Source organism: Plectropomus leopardus, chromosome 7 (assembly GCF_026936395.1).
Source record: "Plectropomus leopardus strain MGB_pleo_1.0 chromosome 7, ASM2693639v1, whole genome shotgun sequence".
Taxonomy (NCBI): domain Eukaryota; kingdom Metazoa; phylum Chordata; class Actinopteri; order Perciformes; family Serranidae; genus Plectropomus; species Plectropomus leopardus.
In genome coordinates this window covers 18,333,937-18,359,536 of record NC_142182.1, presented here as the reverse complement: position 1 = coordinate 18,359,536, position 25,600 = coordinate 18,333,937, and the positions used below count along the sequence as shown (strand labels likewise).

General features: G+C 39.5%; 1 protein-coding gene across 1 annotated transcript in view; it reads left to right on the top strand.

Moving 5' to 3' along the window:
* cdh13 (cadherin 13, H-cadherin (heart)) overlaps window positions 1-25,600 on the top strand; it is a 368,162-nt gene that overhangs the window by 71,722 nt on the left and 270,840 nt on the right. The window lies entirely within an intron of this gene.

Here is a 25,600-nt window from a genome sequence, read left to right as displayed (position 1 = left end):
TCTTGTATTCACGTTAAATGGCAATCCACTTCTGTGCTTTGGTGCAGTTAATGTACACACTTGATGGGTACCAAAGCGGAGTACACATGAACCATACTCGAGATCACCTTTTTAAGTGGGCACATGCACTGCAGTGTTCACACTAATTACACCAACTGTTGTTAGTTATTTGCCTTCCAGTTGGAAGATCTTGCGTGTACCCTGATTTTGAAACATTGCATCAGTGTGCAGTATGTTACAAGGCCATGGTATTTTTGCCTCTTTCACAATGATGTATTTTGAAAAGCTTTTTTTAGCAAATATTATTTTACATTGTTCTACCAGCAGCGAAGGCCAGACACATATCTCTAGTTTCAAAAACTCCTCAAGGGGAAACAAGCCTAGCCAGACATCCAGAGCTGGAACTCTGACCCTGGATATCAGCCAGGTGACTCATCATGTTGGTCTTGGTCTTTGGAGCATTGGGTCAAGCTTCCTATACAGACAAAATTTTTTGTGTCTCAGAAAGAAAAAAACATGCATGAATTTCAGACTGACTCCTTAACCACAAAAGATCTGAGCATGTCTGAGAACTGATATATTGGCTAAGGCAAGAAATCCACAAATGCTTATGCTATAAGTTAAAATACTTGCAAGGCGAGAGGAAGGGAAGTACAGTAAATCACTTTTGCATGCATTCAGTGGTTACAATAGCCTCAACAGGGGGGAGGCAAATGAATCACAGTTCAGCTTTGTGCCGTGTTTCTGACCCTCAGGGGCTCAAATGTAACTTTCTTTTTTGCCCTTTTATTGGACATTTTCTTCTCTGACCTTTTCCCTCATAGAAAACAGTGAATTGGTTGTTCCATCACTGATCCCTCTGTCTCTTTCCTATTCCTTTTTTTTTGGTTGCTATTAAGACGAACAATGTCATCGATTGTAGACTCTAGTGTCTAATTGACCTTGTATCTCTCATCAAGTCAACATGCATATGTGCACAGGCTAGCACATTCACTATGCACACGCACAGACAGAGTAAGAAACAGGAGGACTACTACACACACCATCTACCCCCAATTGGTGTGAAGGTCACAACAGCTACTAGTGGTAGATGAGCAAAATCACTTTGTCCCTTCAATCCTCCAATCAAAGCTCTTTCCCACTGCTGTGGGAACCCTTTAATTACAGTCCCCACTTCAACAATGTGAGCTTGTTAATGATCTTCCACATTTTGTACTCACTGGCGCACTCTCTAATTACGTCCCCACCCTTCAATAACACGGTTGTCAGCAGAGCAACTGCCAGAGACCCCCCCCCCACCTCACTGCACACTCCCACAGGGGGGCTTAATGGGCAGCCCCTCTCATGGCTGCAACTTGGCACTGGACGAAGGACGTTTGTTAAGGATAACACTCATCGAGTGACTACCTGCTGTCCCCCACTGACCCAAAATTTACCATCTTCCCCTCTTTCTGCCTGTCTCTCCTCTATACCTGCAGGAAGACAGATGAGTGGAGGCTCTAAACCCCATCGGCTGAATGGGGTTGAGGCTGGACATGACAGTGCTGAGCAGCTTTTACCAGAGAGACTTAGAGATAAATCTGTCCCCTACACCTCATCATTCCAGCTGTATCTCTTCCTCTGCTTCATTCTCTAACTCTCGCTGTCTTACCTCTGTTCTTCTGTCCAGCTTGGTTTTCTTGCTGCCTCTCTCCCTCCCTTGCTTGCATTCTCTCTCCATCTTTCTCTGGGGGTATCTGTATTGTGACAGGTAGTGCAGTCTCCTGGGCTGTTTGGCAGAGTGGTGCTTGACCCCAGTCCAACCTCTGCTGCTGTCCCGCGTTCCATTCATTTATCTCAAGCCAAGCAGCGCAAAGCCGTTTCTTGTTCGATTACAAAGAGCTGATTTTGAAATCAAACATCATAGCACCTTTAGTGAGTGAGAGTGAGCACAGGAATGCTTCTGTAGCTTTCTCTGTCTCTCTCTCACGCACACATGCACACACACACACACACACACACACACACACACACACACACACACAAAAGAATGTCTTTGCATTGTAGGGATCAGTACTGCGCTCCAGCATTAAAGCTGTTATTCAATTCCACGTTGTAAAGTGAGTTACATGACTGACCAGGATCAATTTGACATATTGACTCTAATTACTGCAGTGAATGAAGTCTGTGATTCAGCCCCGAGTGTTATAACCTCAGCTTCTTGGAGGCAGCACGCATTGTGCATTAAGCAGCGTGGTAGCTCAAGAAAAAACAGTGAAGGCTATTTTTGGATGCTTTGAAGGTGCAGAGTGGAATGTATGTGGAAGCTGGAGGGATAATGTGAATGTACTGGCAAAGTATAACTAATTGTAAAACTGGCTGTGTGATTATTCTCTCCAAATCTGCAGCAGTATGAAAATAATGAGTTACTAAATAACACTCCTTTTTCTAGCCTTCAGATTAAAAGATAGTCAGGAAGGAGGTTTTCCTTCATTAAGATGTAATGACTTCCCCTGATATCCTGAAAAACAAATAAATGCGTATTAGTTTTTATGGAAACTATTTCTTTGTTGTTTCTGAAACCAAGGGCATTTGTGGAAGACTGCCCGCAGGATATGTGTGACATTATGCATGCAGCAAATATTGTGGCTTAGTAAATTATACTTTACTTAAGTCACATTAAGACTTAATCTGTCTCTTTTGAAGATCCTTGAATGTCTGTCAGTATTCAGTATTACCTGAGTACTGCGATGAAACATTCAAGAGGCTTTTGAAGCAAAAAATTAGCTTGGGTGGAATATAATATTTCACAACTTTATACCTTTTTGAAATTTCACTGGGGTATATTTTATATAACGGTATAAGTGCGCACCAGGATGGAGAGTGCACTACTCTCAGCTTTTCAGACTAATGAATACACAATAGAAATCCACAAAATGTTAAGAAGAGTAATACTCTCGCACCTATTTTCTGTGTTAAACAGAGAGATACAACTGTACAACCGTTGAATTTCCCCCGGTCACTGAAGACTGACTGGGCTTAATTGTCTCGTGCACTCATCATAAAACACACTTTATTCAAACTCAAAAGAAACAAACTAAAATTTACCCACACTATCTTGGTTAGTCTTTCAGTAATCTAGTCAGTAAGTCCAATGTTCCAACAATCACCAGCTCCGGTTTGGTAGAAATAAAACCTTAATTTACCAAATTATATTTAAAAAATATGCTGTTATTCCCCGTGGTCTCACTCTGCCTGCTGGCTGTCAACTGTTTACAGTCCTGTAACTTCTCCCTCCACCACTGGGTGTCGCAGTGTCTTTCAGCTCAGCTGCCTGTTCTACCAGTAGAGACTGGAGACTGAGCTCTGGCAGTGTTTGTTGTGCACTGCATACAATGAGTCTAATGGAAAAAGGAGTGCCAGTATTTCTGACAGTATTGGAAAAACATACTTGCGGGAGAACACCCTGATATATCCCATAATACAGTGATACTGCCCAAGCCTAACATGAATATCCTCTAAATGAATTATTCATCATCTAGAATGTTGGTTACCTTCATTTATTTCACATTTTTTGATAATTAAGCTCACGAGTGGCATAAAAAAATCAAGCGTGCCACACCCAAAAGTAAACCCATTGACCTGTCCGCACTACCATACATTTACAAGCAGCAACTATCTCAGTGTACGCTGACCTCACATCTGCAATGTGTCATTTCATCAGACATAGAGCTGATGAGCTGGATACCAGCCAGCTGATGTAAGTCTGTCTGAGTGGCCATAATGAGGAAGGGACATGCGGTCAAGCACTGATACTTTGCTGTCATGGGAGGGGAGGAGGGGGTTGTGAGCAAGCATCATTTTTATCTGTAATGACAAGGGCTGGCAGATGTACAGTAGCCCTCTGAGTGGCTATAATGAGCAAAGGAAGACAAGTGATCAGGCACTGATGGGCAACTGGAATGAAAGATAAAAGAGACGGCAAAGAAAACTTTTTTTAGCTATTGATTAGGCGCTCTTTGATGTACAGCAATTGTCTGACTGGCTGTAATGTGCATGGTGGAGCATCATTTCTCTGCTGTGACTATGGTTTGTAAAAGAACTGGATCAATTCTGGATATTTTGAGATCATAATTTGGCACATTAATGTAGTAAATGGGGACTTTAAAAAGAAAAAGTGCACTTTGAAGTATTTGTGATACAACATACACAGGTTTAATCATGTAGTCTGTTTGCATTGTCATATTAGACTGTTGAACTCTTCGTTTGTTTTCTAAAACAGCCAGCAGTGATGATATATGTGTACACTGAATATATAACTCCTACATGCTAATTATGGAAACACATGGATGAAATGATGGAAAATAAAGTGAATCCATTAGGTCAGGGTATCAGCACTCAATACCTTTAAGGTATCGACTGACATAACCCAATAACAACAAGTATTGAGACTTCTCCAGTCAAACAACACCTGCATTCAACCCTTGTGTTCAGATCTTAAAAATTAAAAAAAATAAAAAATTACAGAAGCATTCTTCAATTTAATTCGTGTGATGTGTGATTGGAACACATCCCCAAAAGCCAAAAGGTTTGTACTATGTCTAATGAATAAGCGCCCAAAGAACAGCATCACATTATATACGTAATGCACCAATATGTACTTAATGTTAAATTATGTAAATTAGGTTAGATTAGGTTGAGGCAAATAAAGTTACATAGGTTAGGTTTAAGAGAAAAAGAAAAAAAAAAACCATGGTAACAACAAATCTTAAAATAACTCAAAGTTAATTTGGTTTCCCAAGGGACACAAACATTTATCTCGGGGAAAAAGCCCTGCGTGTTTGACCTATCCAGAACCCCGCCCTGTGTCCGTACACATTGATCAAATGATCATAGCCTTCCTGAATACATGGGTTATGCACGAAATTACTGGCTCATGAGTATGTGGGTGTATATGAATTCTGGTGCTTTAGTGTGAATGAAAATAGCCTGCACAGGCTGACTTAAGCAGCAGCTACAACTCATACAGTCTGTGGTGTGGTGATGTCAAGCACGGTGTATTTAACAAAATTTGGCAGTTAAACCTGCTGAGATACCACCAAAAACATTTAAAAGTATGACAATACTACACTCCATTGGCATCTGGTGGCATCATACCCAAATGAATGCTTCCATTCGTATAATATGTACTGAATCAATTGGGGATAAACAGTATCCAATCAAGATCTCCATAGGTATCATTATCTCTCTAGGGGTACTGGATATGGCAGTGGAATTGTTATTTTTAAGAAATACTCAGCCCTGAAATCCAGCCTTGAATATTACATCTGCATGACACTTTAGCATGATAATCACAAATAATCAGAGGCTGTTCAACCTTTCAATCTTGAAAGCTATTCAGAAACAGATTATTATTCTATTCAATTACAGTCATATTTTCACATCAGGGTGGATGTAAAAACGGCAGGCTTGAATTACCCCCACTATGACTTCATGATGGACTTCCAAGAAAACTGCAATGGTCTTTGCCAGGCTGTTTTCACTGCCCTTCTAAAGGTCTTTCACTGCTGTTTCCAGAGCCGCATTTACTTTGAGAGGGGAACTTATTCATGTTTACTCCAACAATTGTTTCAGAGCTGTCTTACACAATTCCCCTACCCAGCAGCTCTTAAACCTTTACAGCCTGGGTTCTAAATAAGATTTGTATCCTTCTGCCCTGAAACCCAGCCCCAGACCAATCATATCTGCGCTGTTCATCCATCAGAAGGGTCCCTTTTGCATTATCAGGTGCCCAACTTATAGCATGAGAAACTGGCGCTATTCTATTAACATGGCGGAAATACTGTATATACAGAGGACATTAAAATATTAATCATTTGTTTTTCTGTAGCCACTTGTTTTGACAGAAATCTGTGTGCATGCCATCATTCATGAAACTTAATGGCAAACTGTCAATGAAAAGCATGCAGAGATCACTTGTGTTGTCAAACAAGATGCTGTAATATAAGGACTATTGGGGGATCCCAGGATAATATTACACTCCTGCTTTGGTCACACTCAGTTTAAGTGTACATGCATTCAAGGATGGGAGCTCATAGTGGTGGTTTACATGTCTTCCTTCCCCTTTCAGAAATGCAACATGGCTATTATACTGCATCACCCACTTGTAAATCATCTAAGCACACAATGTATAATGAAGATCAGGATATATAGTTTAAAGCAGTTATATTAAACCCTCCGATAGCAGCGATAAGCATAGGCAGCGACCAAGCCGTGATACCCCTTGACAATCTAGCTATAGGGAGTTTGACACCATTACAACAGGTTACAACATATTTTAAACCAGTGGTGGAGCTTGTTATTTCACAGCAGTACTTTAAGCCCTGGCACCCGCAGAAGCAGAGCGGCTTTTTACAGAATACGCCACATTAGTCTGAGTGGGAGTTGCATTGCTATGTGTTGATTAAAACTGGCTGCCGCAGCTGTGTCCTTGTGTCAGCATCACTGTGGACCGCCGATACCATTTGGTTGGGAACTGTGGCTCTCCGGCTCCCAGACGTCTCTATTAGATACTGTTTGTGCATGCACAGCTTTATTATTCTGATTTAATACAACAATGGCCCCAATATCCCATTCTGCTTCCTCTCCTTTCACTTTTTATTTATACCACTCAGCCTTGCCTACAACCCTCCCTCTTTTTCTTCTCTCTTTCCCTCTCCATACCGACTCGCACCCGAGCAGGACCTGCAGCACAATGGATATTAAATCAGATTTATTGTCAAGCAATAGAATAGTGTCTGACCCACGGAAATGTTGGCAAACTAACTCCCTCGAGTCATACCCCCCTCCCCCAGCCATCCCATCTCCCCCGCTTGCCCTCACTCCATCTCCGCTCTGACATGCCCGTTGTGACAAAACAACCATCAACCACAATTGATAGCCCCTCAATTTGCTCCCTGGAATTGGTTACATTCAGTGTTTAGAATGATGCCAGAGTGGTATGGAATTAGGGGCAGTGAGAGCACTGCTTAAAGGCAGAGTACTGGAATAACACAGGAAGAGCTGAAGGCTATTAGAGAAGCTCCACATGACTATTGACCATTCTCATCTCTTTGCCCCGTCATCAGGATGTGAATTTTGAAAGGATGTCTAATGGCATTGCCTGACTAAAATGGGGAATGAAGATGATGGTCAGGGTGTGAGCCATTGGCAGAGACAGTAAAGAAATTACATAACCTTAGAAATGATAGGGTGCTGGAGAAGCTGCGGTTCTTCAGCTGTAAATAGCAGAAGTGGGGCCCAAGTCATTGTTTTAAAAGTCACCAGTAAGTCTCAAGTCTTTGCACTCAAGTCCCAAGTTCAAGCTGACAAGTCCCGAGTCAATTCTCATGTCCTAAGCTTTAAATTTTGAGTGCTAAACACGTCATAATGCATTCTTCCTCAAGTATAATGCCGTAATACAGGTAAAAATAAAGGCTATTAAATTTACAAAAATCTTGAAAACTTTTTAAAATCTGTATCTGTGAAACAAATTCGTTAAAACAACTGCAACTGAACCTAATCACAAGAAAGTAGTGCTGACATTGCTCTTTCATAAAATATAGCACCATTAACCAGAACACAACAAGCTCACTATGTTAAAATTAGCCTCAATTTACTGTTCTTTATGCAGCCTCAAATATAAACAATTATTGCAGATTTTGTGCACAAACAAAACTATCTTTGATCTTTTTTTTCTCCAATTGGCACTCAGTAACAAATACAAAAGTATTTTCATATCATGAGTCATTCAAGTTAAAGTCCAAGTCCAAGATTTATTGAGATGTTTGGCATGGATAAAAGCTACCTCAAGGGAGCTTTTGTCACCATAAATGTCACACAATAACTTCATAAAGACTTTGCACATATTCACCACTTTAAATGTGTCTATTGTTGTACTTTGAATGTCTTTGTAAGCTTGACTTTTCTTCCACTCTCAGATTATAAAGCTGCCTGCGTCACTGCAGATTGTATCTGTTTGTCTGACTGTATTCTGAATGCCATCTTGTTATGCACTCAATCCATTTTTCCACGATTTAACATATTTCATGCAGGGAACTGTCCTTCATTAGTCAGATGACAGCAGTTCAATCCATGAAGTAATTTTCAAAAACAACATGATCATGACAACGTTTATAGGCATCAGCCTTAGCCAAGACTGCACCTGGTTGATTTATAGACATTCGCAATGAAAACATGTATACCCTAAACTGCAAGCTCTTTATCAGCAGCTGAAAGGGACGCTGCTGTCTTCCAGGTCATTGTACACATACATATAGTATGTTACACACACTGTGTTTTTATTGCAACACTTTCATTATTTACACCTTCTTGTTATGGTCCTGTTTCCTGGAAGGAGACTCAGATGAGACTTCTTGTCCCTCTGGGGTACATTTTCAAACTGCAGAACATCCACATTGTTCTCTAGCTTTTCTGTTTGATATTCATGTCACTGCTGAAGCATGGAGGTTTCAACCTGTCAGCTGCATTGACTCTATATGTAGGTATGATGGCAGACGCAGCAAGACCAACAGATGCTAAGACAGGCAGAGAGGAACACAGAGAAGTTGATATAAAGTTATTTCACTTAAGATGTAAAGAGTTTGTGGCAGGTTACTTAAAAACTGTAATCAACAACTTGGTAAATATTATTTAATGAAAACAGTAATAGCATTACTTTACTAATTACTCCAACACTAAAACTAATATGTTCCATCACATGCAATATTACTTTCATTACTTTGCCCAGCTCTGCGCTGTCAACACACCCTCCAATTTTAAAAAGAACTAGGTGACTCTTGGATGCATGCATACCATTAGCTATTGATAGCAAGCCAGCTACAAACACACAACATGTTATTAGCACATCTTTTGAATTGAAGAGAATTGCATTTCTACTCCACCTCCATTCCCTGCGCCAAGGCATTAACCTCCCGTTCAAACTCCCAGTAAGACAGAGAACAAGCCGACCTCCAAATGTCAAAGTAACATAGCCTTACTGCTCAGTAACTGTAATGTAATTACTGAATTTCATTTTGCAAATTCCTTACACTACTCTTCCCAGATACACCTCCAGTCCATCACCTAGAATAGTCTCGGCTTCCTAATGCATGGCAGGAGGAGGGTAACAACCGCAATCTTTCTGTCGGACAGCAAATGGCTGAAGATTAGGGGCATTAGGGTAGAGGAACTTTCCTTTGAGTTTAACAAGCTTCACTCCAGGTTTATATCATGATTGATTCTGTGCTCAGAGCTTTTTTATCAATCCATTAGAGCCCAGGCTGCAGCATGGCAGCAGTCCAGACACAGGCATTAACATCCCATCTCAGGGCCAGAGACACCGGGAAGGTCAGCGGGGTGGGAGGGGGCCAGGGAAACATTTACTACTCTGTTACAATTATTTCCATACAGCAGCACTGCAGTATATCCAGCATATTCAATATTTACTACTGTGTAAGTGGGGAGGGAACTGCAGTAACATTTATTGCTCTGGAAAAGAGATGTAGAAATACTCTTTATGTTTGAATGTTGCAATATGTCATGTTATGCACATGCACTGGGATGGAAATAACATGTTCTCTGGAGTGGTGATTGGAGTTCCAATGATGATTGAGTACATTACACAGAGGCAGAAAATTTCCTCATTCATTCAAACTCATTCATTGCTTTCAAGGGATTTATATGGAATTATGTTATGAGTGATTAGAAACGAAAAATGGTTAAATGCTAATTTACTTCTGCATTGATCTGCATATTAAATAAACAATATAAGATTATGGAGTCATGACCTCTCCGATTGGAGAGAAAAATAATCACAATTTTTCTATTTAGTTCTGTTAACTCTTTAAAGGAGACTTTTTTGGCTTTTCCTTATTTTTTGTCTTATGTATAATGTTAGAATTTCAGATGTTCATACTACTCATGGCCAAAGTTTCAGATACTAAGGTAAGAGAACGTAAAAGTAATACATGTGAGCAAAATCCTGTGGCCTCAGCACCTTCATTTTTTCACTTTTGAGACAAGCTGTTGTCAGCTTGTGAGCAGTTCCTTTATATGATTTGCTCCAGGCATGTGACTGCACGTGTTTACATTATGTAGCCTACACTACTACATGTAACTACATGCTAGCGTGGGAGAGTTGTAATCTTGGTTGGGGGGATTAATGTGGCAAATGCTAGAATAGAGCCTTGTAGTCAAAGGTTGAATACTGTAGACTGTGTGAAATAATGGATGTAACTAACACATCTCCCATGACATCTCCCATTGGTTTATGGACTGCCCTGAAATATGCAAAACTTTAAGCCTTGGTGAAATATAAATACATGAGTTACAGAAAAATTCATCATGAACGGGCAATTTAGCTATAGAGATCAAAACCGTTTTTGTAAGAGGCTGTGAGCATGCTTATTTTTGCTGTTAAGTTTGGTATGGGGCGCCCAGTAGCTCAGTTGGTAGAGCGGGTGCCCCATGTCCAGAGGCTATATGTCTGCAGCAGCTTGATTTAGGCTACAGCCCTTTGCTGCCTATCATCCCCTCTTTCTCCTCCTCTGCCTAAAGGCAAAAAAAAAAGTTGGGTACGAGAGTATGGGCATTTTATAGGGACAGACTCGCCTCTGGAGCCAGCCTCAAGTGGTCACCTGAGGAATTGCGGTTTCTGGCACTTCTATGACTGCTTCATTTTTTTTTGTCCCACTCATTGAATACTTGAGTTTCAGGACTGACAGTATAAGGCGGAAAAAAAAACTGTTGTTTCCTCTTTTTTTTGCATTAAAGCATGTAAACATGTTCTGGTAGAAATTCAAGTATGGACCTAAAAAGCATAATAGGTCCCCTTTAACACACTTAATGTGTCAGCACAGTAGAGCTGTGCACAAGCCAGCACAGAGAGATGGAGTAATAGAAAATATTATGTACGACATGAATATTTAAAGAGTTGTGCATTCATCATACTTGGTTAATACAACAACTTATTCAGTGACAAATTAGAAGATGAGTGGGCGATACTCATGAAAGCTTCCCTCCTCTCTTGTTGGAGCACAGTTGGGAGAACTACAGCATTCATTAATGCTCAGTCATATTTATTGGCCTAGCCCTGCCATCATCACAAGACAAATTCTAAAAAGCTCATGAGTTATCATTAAATCAAACACTTATGGATTATTCATTAAAAAGTAGCAAACGGAGGACATTTAGAAAGTGCCACCTCTGAACCTTTTGGCAGTGAATCTAGAAACCACTTTGTAAACACTCGACAGATAATGCAGGCTCCACTTCAGGGAGAAAAAGATGGAGGACATATTCACTCTGTAAATACTTGAGAGAATGTATTGTTCTTTTCTTGCTTACGAGGCAATAATGGAAAATTTGTATATTGTTTTAGTCTTTTTTGTAAGTCCATCCAGTAATAAATATGCCAGTACAGTGACACAATTACGCTGCTTGCTGCAACATTGTTAAAGTAATTTGTGTCAAGAGTTCTTGAATATACTATAGTTACCTTGACTCTTGTGTCTCAATTCCAAAAAAATACATTATGATAAACTGCACTGGAGCTATGCGTCAGTGGACTTGACTTTGTTAAGTGTTATTAATGCTGAGAATGAGATCACTTTACTTGTTCAAACAAAGTGTTTTCACACATGCTCTTTTGTCCACGTTCACGGACAGAAATTGCTGCTTCTTTTCATTTCATTTTTGCCTCAGGGCTAATTGCATAATCTAATCATCTGTACAGCCATGTTTGGTGCTATACCTAATTTGTCTTAAGTGCTTTTGAATCCAAAAGGAAACATACCATAAAATGATATTGTGAAAGTTTCCTTACTGTGTGGCAAGGGTATTTTTATTCATAAAACCATTTGAATAAAGATGGTCATAACATGAGAGAGAACAGACTAAAAAGCAATTACAGCAGCTTACAAATACAGTGACTAAAATATATCTATTAGCTATTAGCAGAGTATCAAAATCTTACATGATAACACTCTGGGTCAGAGTTCTGTATTAGTACATCTGCATCATATATTGTATGTACAGTTAGCACTTTGGAATGATAAAAAGTCATAGCCTTTCTGAACCCATGCAATAATTATAATTAGCATGAATAAGTTGATCAATATAAAATATCAGTAGGGATAAATTTTTAACAGTTTAAATGTTATATCTCACTCACAAGTGACGAATAATTCGTCCAGCATATCATTAGCAAATGTTAATTGGGTTAATACATTTTTAACTAATCTCACGTTTTACTCATGAATTTTAAATGATTTGTTGGTATGTCGCTAAACATCTGTTGAACAGTTGAGCTGATTTTTGCAGCCCCCTATTCAGAGTGGAAACTGTTGATCAAACACAAATAATTTGGTGAATGAAGACACATGAAATGAGAAATGAGAGAAGTTGGAGGCTAAATCACCCAAGAACATTAAATTAAAAGCTGCAGCTGCTGGAGTGGAGGAATCAGCTGTTGAATCAAAATAGTGTCTGCTTACTTAATGATGCCAGTTGGCTACTTCATGCCTTGTTAGTGTTATATCTTTCTCCAAACCAACTAGGTGACATTATTGAAGATTAAAGATTAGATTGTGGTGTTTAGTTCATCCCAGTAGATATTTAGTGATCGAAAGTCAGAATATAGTTTTGGCATGTTGTTCTCAATTTGCTTACTAAGGGGCGCTGCACTGAATTACACCAGAAGTGTAGTTTACTAGGCATGAGAGGGACTACTCATCCTGTGCACCAGTTGTTTTATGTCCTCTATAGCTCTCGAGGGACCTGACTAAAAACCCTGGTGATGTTGTCAGGGTTGTCTCCACTTGAGCTTTGTCTGAAAATCTATGAGGTGGTGCGAAATTAGGACATAGAGCTGAAATTATTATTATTATTATTATTTTTAATTCAGTAGATATGGCAGATCAAATATTAAATATGAAACACTATAATACACACCAATACACTTTTCTTCCCTAAATTAAATACCTCTCTGAGTCTTTAAGAACAAATACCAATTATCTAAATCATACCAAGTTTACTTAAAGCTAAGGTTTTATACAAACGTACAAATACAAACATACAAACTGCTCACTCTTATGTAAAGAGCTCAATACTGGTCTTGGCCAGGAAAAAAGATTTAACAAGTGGTTGCATTGTATTTTTGCTTATTGAGGGCACGGTTACCCTCGTCTTTAAAAACATAACAGACTGGGATCATTCAATTACAATAGCAAAAAAAAAAAATTACAGCCAGGAGTGGTGGGTGAAATTCCACCCCCCCCCCTTCCCTTTTTAACTTATTTAAAATTATGGGATTAAAGTGATAAGTTTATGAGAAAAAACTTACTTGTTATGTGAGTTTCGTGAGTATTTTTTTGTGTGCTTTACTAATTTCTTACTAATTTTTTGGTTCATTTACTTTCCTCAGCCCAGTAAAAACCAGATCACTTGTGTTTTGTGATGTTGTGAGGCCAAAACAGTCAAAGGGACCAAATCAGTGAAGAGCTTGTTAGATGAAAGACAGGAAGACAAAGAGTAAGAGAACAAAAAAAAAAACACTGGTTGTAAGTAAGGGTGGGATCAGTGGCCTCAGGGTTGTGACAATACCTGCCTCTGTGTGATCAAGAGCAGTGACTGGAGAGGACTGATGGTGCCTCCTCTCCTGTTCTAGCCTGTCTTCTGCTAGCTACAAGAGGAGTAAAAAGACAGATAGAGGGAGAAAGGGAGTCGCACTGAGGGACAGGGTGATAGAGAACTGTGCTGAGGGTCTATAATGATGCAGCGCTTCTGTCTCAGGCAGGTATAGATGACCTTCATCCACAAGTCGCTTCATCAAAGCTCACACAAAAGTGTTTAAACACCACAGCCAGCGACACGCAGAAACTTTCTCACTGTAGGTTTAATGAGCCATCCAGTCAGTCCATAAACAAAGGTTTCTCTTTCTTTAATATTCCAGTCACCCAGTTTACCTTTTGCATTCACTTTTAAATGTAAAAACTCAATTTAAAGGCTCAAATTGGCAGCTGATAGAAAAGAAGATGCAGCATTGCTATGGTGTCCCCGGAGTAAAATATCTTTATCTCCCCAATTGAGTGATACTGGAGTCACTCGGCTGCCATGGCAAACACAGCAGCATGAGACCTTGCATAGAATATTTATCCATATTGTTTTATGTCTTCCAAGGGCAATGGGGCCAGACGGCGCTGCCTGCTTGAGAATAATCTATCCACTTCTGTATCAGAGCTGAGTGTGAGCCCATGGCTGGGAAGCAGCCTGGAGTATGATTCCCAATTTACACTGTACTTTTGTCAGGATCAAATGGGATTGGATGTACGGCTGAATTTGAAAATGTACTTTCCTATACCTCCTTAAATCAGGTTAGGAGCTCCCCTCTGACGTTCCATCAAATGAATCCAATTCCACTGCTGTGTCTGGGAAATGTTTTAAAATTGACTTTGTGAAAGCACAATGTCCATTCTCGTAGACTTATGAGGCCTGAAGTCTTTGAATTTATTTTTCCTAGGATTATTGGGCAAATTCAGATTTATAGATGCAGCTTATGTTTGAGCTTTGTTGTGTTTCAAAGGCTGAAAATAGGAAAGTATACAAAAATCCCTTCTGGATACGCCTATACTGACATTTGAATTGTTTGTCTTTTTCGTATCAGTTCTGTGAAGCATGGCGTGTACCACTGCTTCTTGAGTGCTTTCCTGCTTGCTGCTGATAATTGAACTTGATTGTTTCTTTGCTTTTCTTGTTGGAAAGACAAGAAAAAGGAAACAAAAAGTCTCCCTGATACAATCCTTCAGAATGTCTAAATGTCCAGAGCTTATTAAGTGTACCAGGAAACTGTAGATGAAATGAAATCCCTTAAGTGCATTAAAAAAAAAACATATACGAATACAGAATTTCTGTCTCTTTAAACATACTTCTCTTAGGGAATCTGTGGAGTATACATTTTTATTTATTTAGTTAGGGAATTCTTCATGTGAAAAAAAGCATTTTGGGCAAATATTGATTGCACTGTAATGATTTTGCATCCTTTAATAGTTGTAAACAAGATAATGCAAAGTCGGTCCATTTATTTGAAATGATCTCACAATCTTTTTACTGTATACCGGCTGGGTTTGTGATAAGGTTTCATGGTAGGAAAATTAAGAATCAAATCATCCAGAAAAACTCCTGGAGGTTATCATATCTGTGTACTCTTTGTATGCATTAGCCCACTCAAACTCTGTTCTAAATATGGCACTGCTGGCAGAGCCTGGAGCCTGGGTAAGATGGTATATTTTGGTCAAATACACAAAAGATGCATTTTAGGGTAAACATTAAAATGCTCTAGTAATAAAATCCCATTAAATTTTGAGAAATGTGAACATATGTCTGCCCCCTCTCACTGCAGGAAAGTAATTGGATGAGTGATTTCTGGACAAATAGAGTGAGTGACAACGGTGAAGAACAAGATGTACAAATGAAGAGCAAAAATGTAGAACACAGAAGAACTAGGGAGAGGGATATAATGAGAAGCATTACTTTGCATACTGCATAATGTCCTTTGTAGTGTCAGTTTGGTTACTTGATTAAAGGCTGACTCAGTGTGTTCTCATTGATGCTGGTGATATTCAGAGCACCCCTCAGTTATCAATGTGATGGAAAAGAGTCCAAAATAACTTGTATCTTTGATCCAGTGTGTACCTTATTATAATGAGTCATCCAGATTCAAAGCAATCGATTTAATGCAAATACTTAATTGAGTGGGCGTTACCAGTTGTTGTCAGGCTCATAAATATGGGATGGAAGTAGCCTTCCTACTAGGAAGTTTAGAGGGCTGTTATCAGCCTGTTAAATGCCTGTGTTTTTTGTTAAGCCACAACATTGAATGAGCGAAATAATTATGACGTCACGTGTATGATCTTTTTTCTAAACCTAACCAGGTGGTAATGACACCTAAACCATAGACTGTATAAAAGAAATGGACATAGCCACTGTAACATTACCTGTTGCTTTGGTGACTACCATTTTAAAGCCTGACATCTGGCATCTGGCCTTTGGCATCTTGTTTTTTGGAGCTAGAAGAGAACTGTGGAGGAGCAAAGGGTGGATCTGACTGAGAGCCGAAGGACACCTCTGTGGTAGTGACTTATGAATCAAAAGGTAGCCAAGCCCGGAAGCTTTTTATTGTCCATTTTACTCTAAAATAGACATGATTAATAAGCTATCTAACTGGATCATACACATATAAGTTAAGAGTGGAAAACACACAGAAGACATGAATTCTATCAGTGCAGTGATGGGAGTAGGATGAATGGTGTCAGTAAAACAAGCAACAGGTGGAATCAGGGAGGAGTAAAAAGAGTTGAAAGAAGAGAGGAAGGAGAGGGCAAACTGTTTCAGTAGGGAGTGTAAGGAAGGAAATTAGGAAATAGATAAGAGGTGGATTCGTGCTTCGGCCTAGAAACGAGAAGAAAACAGAAGATTGGAAGGTTTTTGTGCAGGTCAATTCAAGGTGGAGGGAGAAGTGTTTGAAGAGAGAGTATCAGCAGCAGCCTGTTACTTTTGATGAATGGAGGTCAGCTAGAGAGGAGAAAGGTAAGCTGATAACCACAGATAAACCTTGAGAAGAAACAAACACATACCTCAATCCTTTACTTCCAACGACCACCCCCACCAATATGTGTGTGCAGCCCACCAGCCGACCAACAATAGCTGCAGACTGAGTGATAACATAGGCTTCGCAAATCTACGTCCGTACACTTCTATTCTTTATCGCTTCTCGTTCACCCCAGTGCATCACCGACTGATGCCAGCCTCTGATAGGCTTGTGTTTAGGAGTGAGCTCCTGATTAGAGACATTCAAACTTGAATTGTATTGCAATTTGCTGTCTTCGAGAGCACGCTGTGATAGCATCACCGCTCTAAAGTTGGCTCCTGCTGACAACACCTGAAAAGGTGTAACCTCCCTGTCAATGTGGCACCATTTTAGCGTCAGCAGCCTGTGGCATTGCATCGGGTTTCCATCTGTCTCTGCCATGGCTGGAGGGCTCATCAGGGAAACTTTACTGTGGCTATTGTTTAGACACAACAAACTTGAACAAAGACAGGAGAAAGTCACTGGTATATTTATGAAAACACTCTTTTTCAAGTTTACTTACTGTGGCTATTAGACAAAACACTGCTTTCAAGGTGAATGAACATGCCATCGAGATAAAACCTTACGTGCTCAGATTGACATGCCAAATCCCAACAGGGATGAAATAAAGTGCATTCAAATGAATTCTGCTGGATAGCAGCTGGTGCCTGCAGCTGACGCTCTTGTTGTTTTTCAATCCCTCACTTCACACCTCTCTCCCCGTTCCTGTGCAGTGAAGTGAGAGGTGTGTGAGGTGGAAGTATTGACAAGCTTGCCAACTAGAAAAGGGATTTGAGCAGACTGACGGTGAGGAAATGATACTGTCAGGGTTACGCCAGCTCACTTACCACACAACTCTACACCCCCCCCAGGGATGTTGGATTTGCATTGCATTGGGATCTGCCAGCTCCAATAAAACGTAATGCTAAAAGTTTCAAAGTCGAATCAGTTTTATTGTGTTGTGAGAGAAGTCCTCATTATGTGGTGGCCGGTGCCAGGAAGCTCTTCAGATGCTTTGAATGGGTCACTGGGTCAATTCACTGTTGTTCCCTGCTCTCCGACAGGCAGGGATTTTTTCATGTGCCAGGGAAGTGTGCTCGCTGTTTGCTCAGCATGGCTCAAAGCTGGGGCTCTATGAATAGAAATAGTTTAGTAAATACCCACTTGGTTTCAGACCCATGCATTTTTCTGAGAGCCTGCTGTTCTTTCACTCAATGTGAATACCAGCTCTGCTTTCTGTTTAGTTGAAGGACCCACTGATTAAAATTATTTCAGGTTTGTTTGTTTCTAAGAACTGCAAACTTGAAAACAGTCTAATAACAACCACTTTGTGCCATTGATCTACATGAGATCAATTTTATTCATGAAAACTGAGTTTCTTTAGAGTACTAATGGGTGCTTAAGCAGAATGTACCAGCTCAGTTAAACTCTGATGTGTCACAGCCATATCTCAAGCTACATTTTGCAATAAGATAGAGTAGAAGTCACTTTACAGAAGAACAAGTTGGTCATGACCTTCCCATGCTTACTGCTGTTAGCACAACAGTTAGGACTCAGCTAACTCAGTATCACCTCAGTTCAGGGGGGAACTTCCTGCATTAGGTTCTGTTACCCATGCAACACATTTGTAATACCTGGTAAATTCATACACATTGGAAATTTAAATAAGAACAACATTTGTGCAAACCTGTGTTAAACTTTGAGTGAGGTCAGTGCTTTCAGTAGATTATCAAATACCATTTGATAAATGCTTTAGCATAATTTCCCACATCTAACTCATCTCATGTTTTGTCCCTTTACATAAGGTTTGAGTCACTGTACTTTCAATGATTTTAGTTTAACAATGGCTTGGCAGAGAATACAGTTTTTCACAATACTTGCCGTACTTTTGTATGTATTAGCCCACTCAAATATACTGTCTTCTTCCTGTATGTCTGCCTCCACATCCTTTATTTCTTCATGTTTATAAAGGATTTATGTTTTTCTGCCTCTGCCTTTCTCCTTCTCCGTAGCTTTCTCCTTTATTACTCCCTGAATGTGGTATTCACACAGTGACAACAACCACCCACCGGCAGCAAAGATGCTTTTTCTTCTCTCTTCGCTGGGCTGCTGCTCTTCTATGGCATGGCTGTGTGTTTACTGCTCCAGTGTTGTTTTACAGGCCCAGCAGGTGCGGCCAGGGTTCGGCAGCCCGGGCCAGGAACCAGATGGTTTCATGACTCAGGTGCTCCATGCTTAGCTAACCTGCCAGCTGCAGGTGTCTGAGGCCCAGTCTGATTGATTCACTCTCGTCTCCTCTGGTGTTCTGGCTGCATCTTGGCCTACGGATGTAGCCAGGCCTGGATGGGTCGGCCAGATCTATACCGAGGTGTGTGCACTGACATTTACCTTGATGGAGACAGAGGCAATGCAAGATTGAGGGGGGAGAGGGGAATGTAGTGTGGGGGAAGGAGAGACAGTGGCTGGATGAAATGTCAGGCTACTAGCAGGCTGGATGGCTGGATTGCAGGCAAACTATGCAGCATGCATGCAGAGACACAGACACATGAGACACAGAGACATAAAAATACACACACACACACACACTGACAACGCACACATGCTGGCTGGCCAGCTTGATCATTGGCAAATCCATATATGCAGACATGCAGGCACACACTGATACACACACACTCAAATAGACCAATATGCACTAATAATACTGACAAACGTTCACAGAGGGATACCAGAATGCAGCCTATAACTGCGCAGCAGGTTTATCTACATTACCTGGAGCTACCAGAGTAGATGTAAAGGTCACAGTTATTGTTATTCAGTGCCACAGAAAACAATTTGTCACAAATTACTGACACATTTTCTGTACATTACAATTTTCTCTGTTCAAATATAATGTTGAAAATTGAAAAGTTGAGACAGCTGCAGGCTAAACAAACACAAACAGTTTATACTTACAGAATGAATCCAAATAGATGGACTGTCCAATCTTTGGATTCTTCAGGCATCTGTTTGCTATGTACAGCTCTATAAAAAGGAACAAAGTGAACTAAATCTAAATAATAAAGACATTAGAATGCATGAAAGACACTGACTCTGACAGAAATGTGTTCTCTCTGCTTCCCTTTGCCTCTCTCAATCTAGCTTTCCTCTTTCCCCCACTGCCTGATGGAGTTAATTCACACATACTGGACACACACATACTCACACATCACTTATAACGGCTATCTCAGCCTCTCTCTCAGCCTCTTTCGTCTTCAGCAAATATCAGGCATAGTGGCCCTCTCCATCTCTATATGTCAGATGCACTGTAGATTCTTGAGGCGGTATTGATTTCCACCAGAGGTGACATTTACTGTGTGCTCTGCCAAGTCATTGCCTTAATCACCTGACTGGTCCTTCACACTTGAACTGAATCGGATGTCAAACACTCGTGCAATGAGCTGACCCGATACTGCCCCTCCCACATGAATATGAGTTGACAAACATTATCGCTACAGTGGCAGCAGCAGCTACCAGAAGCCACTCCGACATATCCTCTTGATTTTTGCTTACCTCATTTTAGGCAGCACTGCCAAAGCACTGACACTGTGATGATTATACTCTATTTTTCCTAAATAATTGAATACAAACACAGTCTTTTAATATCTTGTTTCTTTCTTTCACTTCACTTTATTGCTAGGACTAGACCTTATAGAGGGACAACAGTATCTAAATGCTGAAGGTAAAGTGTATGGATCTTTTCTCCTGATTGAGCATTCCTTGGCTGCACTTAGAGAGCTAACATAAACCTACAGACATGCACTCCAAGTGGTCAATAGATAGCTGTATTTATTTCTTCCCCATGCAAACTGATCCATATGAAACCAACCCTCACATCTTTTTCTCCCTATTTCAAGGCTTCTTTCATTTCTCTCTGTCTTTTCCGTCTTTATTTAAATAGAATATTGCTGTGCTGTGATCGAGGTCTGTGATTCCTAATCAAAGGTACTTGTACTCTGTGGCATACTTTAGCAGTTGCCAGAAGGCGCATAGAAAAATTGTGTTGTTGTTCAACTTTTTCAGTAAAATAGATAAATTTCAATTTCACAAAAAATATACACCCACATATTTAGTCAGCTGTAACATGTAAACAATGTTGGGATTGAGTGTTTTCAAAGCTAGGTATTAAATGAGCAGAGACAACAGTTTACTGAAAGAAATGGACAGGTGATAGATATTGTTGGGTTTCTTGATATCAGACAGAATTGTCAAGTTGTAACACTTTTTCCATTTTCAGTCCGACATTGTGTCCACTCCAACCAATTTCAATGGAGGAGGGGGGGTTGACTCTTCCTAGCCATCACCAGAGACCCTGTATCCACCTGAATCTAACCTCATTGTAAGAACATTTAAATAAACAATGTTGGGGAGATTTGAGAAGACTTGTCTATTTAGGTCAGTCTCTATAACAGGGTCTATGTTGTTTATAGTGCTCACCATTGTTGTTTTTACCCTCCATTTATTTTGGCGTACTACTGCTAGTACTTGACAACAACATTAGCCCTATCTGTGGTGTTAATTGGGCTACTGAGTCCTCTCCAGTGCTCATTGGTCAGATGGATGAGTAATGAATAAGTGTTTGAAAGATATAGCTTAAAGTAGGTCAATTGATAAATGGCCAACTGCTAAAAATAATCGACATATGCCTGAAATAGCTATATGTGATTGATATATGGTTAAGATGCTTAACGAAAAAGTAATAGATAGATAGATATAGATAGATGCATCGGCAAAGTATTTACTGAAAGTAATGGATCAATGGTAGAATTATTTAACTAAAAGTAATGGATAAATAGTTAAGGATGTTAAGCAAAAGTAATGGATAAATGATAAAGATAGTTAATTAAAAGTAAAAAATAAATAGTTGAGAAAGTTAACTCAAAATAGTGGATAAATAGTAAAGATATCTTAAAGATAACTTAAAGTCATGGGAAAATCTTAAAAGTAATGGATCAATTATAAAGAAAGTTAACTAAATTAATGGATTAATGGTAAAGATAGTTAACTAAAAGTAATGGATAATGGTTAAGAAAAATAATCAAAAGTAATAGAGAAATAGGATGCCAGGTTTACATGTGGACTGTAAGTTTATTTATGTCCAGCCGTATTAGATCCAAATGGTCCTGACTGAAAGGATCCTGTTCTCCTACACTGATCCTCCGGATTACCGGCCTATCTGCCGTTTGCCTTTCTACTTTCTTTCACTTTGTCTACACATCCCGCTAAATGCTTACAGATTTATTTATCTTTTTGGCTCTGTGTCGATCATCTCATTAAGCCAGTACACAATACACAATTTTCTGTGGGTCCAGCATTGCTCAAGCATGATAATTGTTCCTGCTGGATAGATTGTTTTCGTGCAACTGGGGCTCTTTGTTTCCCCTAGACCGGACCATGGTAATCCCTCTATGTAACGTTCTGCTCTGGCAAAGTCACACCGAGCCAATCACTGCAGAACAATGATGCCTTCACAGAGACATTAACAGGCAAGATACTGAAGCTGAAACACACAGAAATCAATTAATGTCTCTCATTAGACCCCTCAGGAAAAAACAAATTTTCAAGTTCAGGAAGAGGTGATTTGTGTCCTACACACATTGTTATTCTGTCAAGCGTGCGTTGGCATACAGCTGGCAGTCCTGTTTCTGATCACTGTCTGCACTGACAGTTCTCAAAGAGCATTTCTATATTGAGATTCAAAGCCTCTCTTTCCATTTCTCTAATGCAGAATTAGGTCATGGTCTTTTTTTTGTCTCTGGACCACATTACCTTAAATTATACACATTTTGTTCAATAGGGTCAGGAAATCTCGCATCACTAAATGTGAGCCACTAAAGGTGTCCATGCAGTACATTTTGTGGTACTCTTTTTATTTGTCAAGGCAACACACTTAACCCGTACAAAACCCAATTATGTTCCAAACACACAAAAATTATTGTAATGACGGATTTTTTCTCTAAATGCACTCATAGATAATCAGAAAAAAATAAATATAAAATAAAAAACAAACAGAAAAAACCTTTGTGTTTTTTATTTCTGTCCATTCAAGTAGATGAAGAATCTTAACTCGGAAATCTCCTAAAAATGAAAATGACAATATAAGGTCTTAACAGACATTTTTTTAAACAAAAAATATGAGATTATTTATTTTTCATTAATAATTAACTCATATTAATGTATCTCATGAAAAATGTAAGTGCAAAACCACCAGAGATTAATATTCTTTGAACATAATTAATAAGATATAAAAAAAACTTATTGTATCACTAGAAACTCCAATCTGAAAATAAACTGTATTTCTCCTATTCATTTTCCAGTGCCATTCAGATCCACTGATCAGTCCTTTTATTTCAATAAGAGCTGTAAATTTTATATATGAGTTTTTGACATGTATAAGTAATATAACATGACTGAAATGTGCCTTGCACTTCCTCCTTTCATCACGGTCATCAATGCTTTGTAAAAAGGGGGTGTGGCTTCACTGCGTCTCCACTTCAGAAGAGGTGGAACACTGTGATTCACTTACAGACATCCAGACAAGTCTGTGCATTTGGGTGGAGTTGATCGACAGTCATCATAGATCTAGATATCCTAGAAAAGTTATGTCCACTGGAATGGACGAGGGATCTCATTGGGTTCAAATTTATCAGAAAGTGCAATCCAGCAACCAACACACGTCACTGGGATGTGAAGGATGTAAAATTTCAAAAGACAAGCTGACAGAACATACAAGCAGTACATATAATGACAACACCTTATTTAGTGTTACCTGTGCCTTATTAAGAGTCTACTACAGGACTAGGTTATATCAGCTTATTGTAAATCCATTAGTATGTTTGTGTGTAACAGGCTTTCTATGTTTTTTGAAAATAGAGACCAAAGATCAATCTAACAGGAAAGTATAATATTGGATTAACACTGGCCATGTGGCAAAAAACATAACTCTCTACCCTCTGTAACTGCTGGATGTGTAAATAAGCAACTGTTGCTAACAAGGTGGCTGTGACATCTTAAAAGATGATGTTGAGTCAACTCAATTACCCTCACATGGCCAAAAAAAATCAGCCAATGCAGTTTTAAGAGTAGCATGTGCAAGTGACTCCAGGTCATAAGCACTGAAAAAAAAACCCATAACATTGTAAAACAGGTGCTGTTATCAGGCCATCAAATGGCCATTTTATATCCAATATTGTGAAACTGTCACACTTTAATTGGTTGCACTTTGACTTTGGACTTTCCTAAGGATTCAGGCGCTAAAATAACCTGATATGGTTTAAAGAAACATATCAGTGTACATCAGTGAAAGCATCACTGGTTAAAATAAGTCGATGTTGACTTTTGCTTTTACACGGTACACAAACCCCAGTCTCCTGAGTGAAAGTTCTATGCTTGTTTGACCCATCCACCACACCTTAATCCCTTTAGCCCACCATAGACTTTCTTGCTTTTTGTACTTCTCTACCCAGAGACCAAAGTTAATTTTTTGCCTCAACAGTCAAGGGGACTGGTAGATGGAAAAAAACAACCTGCCTATAGCATTTTTTTTTACTTGCCAAAATTATTATTATTATTTTTTTTTTTAAAAAAGCCCTTTTGCCTTTCTACTTTCTTTCACTTTGTCTACACATCCCGCTAAATGCTTACAGATTTATTTATCTTTTTGGCTCTGTGTCAATCATCTCATTAAGCAGGTACACAATACACAATTTTCTGCAGGTCCTGTCACATATACATTTTTTCAGTGTGTTTCATTGATATATTAAGGAATTATGTTTCATTCAAACTAAAAGAAGAGGCCAGGAAAAAAATGAAGCAAAATGATGTAAATATATTGAACAGCACATCACCACAGCCTGAGTGTGTGATTAAGTTCCCTCTGGTAAGCAGTGACACAGTGTATATGTCTTGGGCTTTTGAGATAAGAATTGAAGCTGTAATACACTGCTGTTGACAGTGTGGAAGGCAATAAAAAATTTGCCATCTTGACACAGACTATGAAGCCTCTGTGTTATTGTTTTATTACCTTAAGTATAGGTGCAACAGTAGCGAGGAGCTGACATCCGATACTGGAAACAGTGCCGCAAAAACTAGGAGCGCTTGACAGTCACTTTTGTCACGCTGTTGAGAGGTCCATTATTGTCCACTTGCTGCACATCAAGGTCAGGATCCAGATGGAACAATGTAATCGACAAACTTGAATTTTCATGTCCATCACAGATAGTCTTAACAGTCAAACTGTAAATTACGCCCTGTGGGCATATGCTCATATTTATGTTCATCTAGAAAGGGATATGGATGTTTGCATTAACTGCACGCTAATCCTCATGCGCTGATAACTTAAATCCCACTATGCATAAAACAGCCGACAAGCTTAAACACACATATGAATCAGATCCTTTCATGTGGGTTGCTTACAGTGCGGGATGAAAGCAAACAAGTGCACAGAAACACCCTCTAAAAGCTAGAAGAATGCCCTGATATGGATCTCTTTCTGTTCAACAATGTCCACGTGATGTGTCTCTCCATCCTTCGAGATTATATTTTAATTAATTCTTCCTGTGTAACAGGGATTTCAGAGCTGTAAAGAGATGGACATGTTGATTAGGTGCCTTAAATTCCTTCTTCTGGATTTGGTATGACCTTCAGATGTGTAGTACATTCTTAAATGTTTTTTTAATGGAGAATATTGCCCACAGTAGTAGTCCCCTTTGCTAACAACATTGTCATTAGCATTGCGTTGCCTTAATGCTTTTACCGTCCTACTGTGAGTCACTGGGGCTAGATTGTAATATTTCCCCCTTAATGGACATTAAAATGGGTGTTCATGTTGTTACGTCCTGTTGAGAGATGTGTGTAGTGTGCAGTGTGTTTGCGGGTGTCCACTTATGCACGTATGTGTGTGTGCAAATGGTAATGTGTTTC